This window comes from Dermacentor andersoni, chromosome 10 (genome assembly GCF_023375885.2).
Source record: "Dermacentor andersoni chromosome 10, qqDerAnde1_hic_scaffold, whole genome shotgun sequence".
NCBI lineage: Eukaryota > Metazoa > Arthropoda > Arachnida > Ixodida > Ixodidae > Dermacentor > Dermacentor andersoni.
In genome coordinates, this window is record NC_092823.1 from 32,592,972 (window position 1) to 32,598,940 (window position 5,969).

The 5,969-nt window shown below is 47.3% G+C and overlaps 1 pseudogene; it reads right to left on the reverse strand.

Moving 5' to 3' along the window:
* Positions 1-576: 576 nt before the first annotated feature.
* LOC126519095 (uncharacterized) lies at positions 577-1,784 on the reverse strand (annotated as a pseudogene).
* Positions 1,785-5,969: the final 4,185 nt, after the last annotated feature.

Sequence of the window (5,969 nt, forward strand, 5' to 3'; positions counted from 1 at the left end):
TTATCAGTGATAAAACATTTTTGTAGGCACACAGGATCCTGACTTGCCCTGAGGAGGGCATTTATGACCGTGCAAAGCGCATGGTAATGGAGGTGCCCTTCAGTGGTCCCTCTGTCTAGTATGGAGTGGCAATGGAGCCAAAAGCTCGTGCAGCATTTCAGAAAGAGTATGAGGTGACAGTCGCAGAATTCGGATTAGTTGTGTGCCCCGAGGAGCCTTGGCTGGCATGTTCACCTGACGGCATATTTAGGTAAGGAGTTCCCCAAACTTATTTTGTTCAGACCACACCAGCGTGTTCTTTTTTTTTCAGAGACAAATATGGAGAAACCATCCTGCTTGAAATAAATTGCCCGTACAGCCGTAGAAACACCACACTGAAGAATAAGCCCTTGCTAAATTACTTGTGTGGCGATGAAGTCATCTCCCTACGACGTAGTCATCAGTACTTCACTCAAGTTCAGATGTGCATGCATGTGCTGGGACTCGATGTGTGCCACTTTTATGTGTACTCGAGAGCAGACATGCTAACGATACCTGTCAAGAAAGACAGTGACTTCTGCTGTCTGCAGTGCCAAAGATGAGGCGCTTTTATTTTCAGCACTTTTTGAAGGCATTAGATGAATGTGCAGGCCTATGAGGCAAACCCAAAGAATGAAAATGTGGACTGCAACACAAAACCGCACACACGTGAAAGGGCTGGAAGCATGCCATTCCTGTGTATTCAAGCATAGACACATCAATAACGTGATCAACTTCCTGTCATCTGCACTGCCAAAACTGTGATATTTTGATACAATTAGAGATATGCTGGCTGTGATACTTACACCAAAATATACATATATGTGGGTTGTGCAATAAATACATTTCATATAACGTCCTTTGCAGGGCAAGTCCCCCTCTTCATTCACTGTTTTGCAAAGATAGGACTTTTCAAATTGGTTATTATAGCCATCATATGCAGGATTGCATCTGCATAAGATGTGAGTTCACACGGAATCTTGTGTGTGATATCAAATATTTTCAGTCGTTGGATGACCCTCTCAACATGTATTCGTACTGACGCAGTTTCATATGTTGCATTTACTTCCGATTCAGTGAACTGCTGACTACTAGCAAACGGTGGCATTACCAATGTCGCTTTCTGGGTACCGACACCTGTCTTTATGCCAAGAAAACCCTTGTCTGCTAAGACCAGGTCCCCTGGCTCTAGTAGCGACAGAAATCCAGACTCAACAGTTGCCACTGAATCTGTAGTCCGTCCTCCAAATCCTTTTGAGACAAAAGTGACCAGGCCGTTGGGTGGAATGCCAATTAAATATTTGATTGTATGCCTACTTTTGTAATGTGAATACCATAGGTTCTGTTTTTCCACTCTATTTTGCATTTCTGTTTCAAGCTCTGTGCAGTCAATAATTACTCTACAACTTGGGTAGTGCTCCTTGAATGCAGGTGGCATAGTTGACTGCATAACATTTCGTGACGGCCAGTAGACCCAACTTTTTGTGGCCACATTCAAATTCACGAGCTTTCCCTTGAAGATTCGTGCTGCTGTAGTTCTGTGCACATCAAAAAGAGCTCCAAGGACAGAAAATGGCGTGCCATGCCTCAACTTCATCAGAAATAACAGAAGTTTGTCCTCAATGCACAACTCGCTCACGGCTCCTCATGGGTGGCAAAATGCTTTAGAGAAGAGAAAAAATGTTAAAATTGACAGCTGTTAAAGAATGAAACTTCTCTTCATCTTCGGTAACTGAGCTGTGACCAGCGAAAATGGGTTGTTTATATAAAGGCTCACAGCTTTTGTCAATAAATGTAGTGCTACATCTTCCGACGCCTGTAGTGCACACCTCCTTGTGGCTAATATAACATGATGCATATTCATCGGTCAACTCAGAAGTGAAGGTGAATTCACTGCTGAAGGACGAGTGTCCATCTTCTGTCATTGTTGACACCTGGAAGCAATAAGTTAAATAACAATTACTAATCAATACCCCAACCCTGACATAGGATATGCTTTCTTACGTGAACAAATCGCAGGCCAGAATCAAAGAGAGCGCCTTGACTGCTGTCAGAAGACACTGGACTGTTGTCGCTGCCAGCAGCTTGAGCCTCCAGAATTATGGCCTCCACACTTTGCTCGTGTACATTAGCAGCCTATGAAATGTAAATGAACTAGTAAATGAGCATTTATTTTAGTTTTTGCTGCACAAAAACCGTGGGCAACGAAAACAGGGCCTGGAAAAAAGCAGGCTTCATCGCCCACATAAATTAACTTCATTACCGCTTCAGCTGCTTGTCCACGCACCTCAGCAGTCTGCTTGTCCAGCAGCATCCTTTGCTCTTGCCTTCATTTCCTAGTGGGATTGAAGTGCATTTACAGAATAAACAGATTTCAATGTTCACCTAGTCCAAAGAGAGTTGAAAGTCGCATAATATATCACACAGACTTCAGTAACTGTGAGCAAAGAGCTCTGTATGGTAATGTTAATGTGGATCCCTTCTTACCTGACATAGCGGTCTTCAGAGTGGGCCAGGTGCTGCCCTGTATGTAGCAGGAAATATGGAGGGGTAGTAGGCTGGATGCCCCTCTTCATTCACCTTTACACCGCCCACAAAGTGTTTGCTGCAGATCCTTGTGTATAGAGTAGGTCGCCAGCCTGCGCCGTCCTTGCTGCGGACAAAACAGTTTGTGTGGGCAACAACCACAAAAAAAATCGTAAACTGTGTGGTCTGACGCCTCGAATCGACACATGTGTCCTGAAGGACCTCATAGTGGAGGTCTCCCGACTAATTTAAGCCACCTCAGATACATTAAGACGCATTGACATCGCAGAACACACGCGTTTAGCGTTTAAAAACACCTATCCTCCTCGATCGACATCTGAACCTCATTGTTGGACAATACCTGTGGTGTCCAAACTGTTTGTGCTAGACTCCATCGAAACGCAGCTGCCGCAGGCGGGGCTGAACCGGCGTCGTCGGGACAGTAGTCTAGCGCCTAACACCTGAGCTACGGTGGCGGGGCAAAAACCACACAAAAATGACGCGAACCCCAACACATCAGGCCAGTTAAGGCCACGTGCCACGAAGCAAACGCTAAGATTTAGCCAAAATTGCATATTCTAAGCTCTGTATGTTCAACGGGTAGTGTTTACAACCCTGTTAGAGTTTAAGGCGAATAACAGGCGATCTCATTCCAACTTCGCATATGACTATCAAAAAAATGCATTGTATCTCGTACAGTAATGTGAAGGAAGCATCCTGAACGATAAGCAAATGAATGCAACAACACATGAACGGCGCACGTTTGGTAGGGTGCTGCTGCGACTCACTTCTGTCGTCGGACAAGAGCAATCCAGCGTTCCCGTCGCTTCGCTTCGTACGGATTGCTGGGGAACCTAAAAAAAACTTGTTCCAGGCGAGTTCGCGTAGGTGCTGTGGCAATTCACAACGCAGCAATTCACGTTAGAACGCCGCATGTTGCTGTTGCAATCCACGACCGACGCACTCAGACCGCTCAAACACACACACGCTCGGAGAGCTTCGCGCGCGCGTCTCCCACCACAGAACACCTATACAAACTTAGGGAAGGGAAACTGTACCTTCCACAGTGCTACGGAAATAAGCATAGCGGTGGCGTCGTGAACTAAAGTATGGGACCACAGGTGGCGCTGTGCAACAGGAAACGGAAACGGGGTTTTGCACAGTACGGCGGCCGCTTTACCAGGTGTTCTGTGGCTTTACTGGGTTTCTGGCTGCTGCGCCTCGATCGTGCTCCCGCCAGTTTAGTTGCTGTGTGGCAAACGTAGCGCCTACATATATGTGTAGGCGCTACGTTTGCCACACAGCAACCAAACTGCCGGGAGCACGATCGAGGCGCAGCAGAATACAGGTAGCGCTGAGTAATATCGACTTAAGGCACACTCTGAACTGACTTTTAAGGGCATCCCGAGCGGTTTTTCGTTTATTACGCCGCCGTTACCCCGAGTAGTGCCGCCGCGCTCCAGCTGTTGCATATCGTGTAGGGCTACTGACAGAATGCGGTTTCCAGATGGCACGATGGCCTCGACTGGAATAAACGCACAGGACATCAAAGATTGAGTAAGCCTGAAAATATTTTATTTGCATTTTACAAGTACAACAAAAAGCACACGTCTACGCATCCACACAAACGCGGTTACATAGTCAAGAACAGTAAAGAGATGGCTCATTAATAAGGGTAGCACAAACGCACAAGAAAGAAGACCTAAGCTACAAAACGTACGGTCGGCTGCTAAGTATAATAATGTCCCTGTCACCGCGTGTCACTTTTATACAGCACCTTTACAGCACTACCAGGCCGAGTAGTTTGGCGGAAAGAACGCAACAGCTTACGGCCGTCAGCTGCCTCTTCCTTAGGGGTGTCATAATTATTCTAATCTCCGCATCAACGTCGTGCAAGTCCGCATACAGGTATCTGTATCTGAACCATATGTGCCAGCTTAATACATGTGTAGTGAAATTATAACCACTGCGTCTTATCAAACGTATTGGTTTTGCAAATGCGCATCACAGCTGACGGAACGACATACTGTAAGTGAAGCACAAGAGAACAAGGACAGAAGGAGGATACAACACTTGAAGAAGAAATGAAGGATTAGTAGGCGTACAGCAAACAAGCGATGACGGAGAACACACAATGATGCATCGGGTGTTCTGTGACATCGGTTTGCGTACTTACGGTGTTATGGAGATCAACGGCATAAAAACGTACCTTCAAGCGTACTCCTTCAACCTCCGCCGCATTCATTATGATAATCAACGCCTAAACAAAATGAGGCACTATTTTTTGCTAAGAGTAGACCTCTTTACAGCAAGTCTATGTAATGACTCGCAGACGAAACCAGCATGCTTTCGAAAATGTTTTACCGCCGTAGTATTCGAACGCCAACGGCCAGGAAACACATCGATACCAATAGGCTGTCGGTGGTTAATCAAGTACAAAAACCTTGACGCTATGACTAAAAAGCAGCTTCAACAAAAAAATTTTAGAAAACTCAACTGCCTATTTGCCTGAGGTAAAAAAACATCCTGAGACACCTAGATTGTTTATGTCAATGGTTTGTGCAAAGTAAAATATTGAGCATGTTCAGCGCCCCTAGCAGAGAAAGCACAAATTAAACTATGCGACCAAATTACAGTATCTCCACTTGCGCGCTTACGCTGAAACACGCCTCGATTGATTTTTCGCCCTCTGTGGCCATTTGTTGAACTTGAGAGTGTGCGGGGCCTGCTCCCACCAGCTCATCGCATTCCGCCACGAGGGGCGCCCTCGTCTGCGCCGCAGTTACGCCGCAGTTACTCCTGCACGGAGCCTGTAGCAAGGAGTTATCCGATTTGGCGGCGGGGGCGGCGGCGACGCGGGGGACGTGTCGGGTGATTAAGAAACCATTCAGAGCGGTTCGCAGCTCGTTCCACGCGACCGTGACCGCCCAGTGGAACACCCGATGGTCGCAAGAAAACAACGACACGGAACTTTTCAATGGGTCCGAGCGGCTTCGCGTATTCCAAGGTTCTTTCCGCCGCCCAGGTCGCTCGTCACGCTGCTCACGGCACATGGGCGTTTCCCGGATTATTTCGCCCGATTCCACCTGCAGCGTGAGTCGCGGTGTCCGTGCGGCATGATGTGCGAGTACAGCAACCATTTCTTTAACGCGTTTGAGTCCCTGCTTCAACGCGGCTTCCAGCGCGCAACCATCATGTCACCCCCTGGTCTCGCAGACCAAAAGACATTTCCGGTCCTGGGTGGCTTGATGTTGGGTCTTCGGTCTACCTTGGCAGTTGGAAGTCGTAGGAACGCCGTCCTCGATGAGACTTCACGAGACCTCGCGTCTCGCTTCAGACGACACAGCAAGCCTGTGTGCACCTGCCAAATTATCCGCGGCGATGACACCCAAGTAGTGTCTGAGAATCACAACGATGTTCTCGCC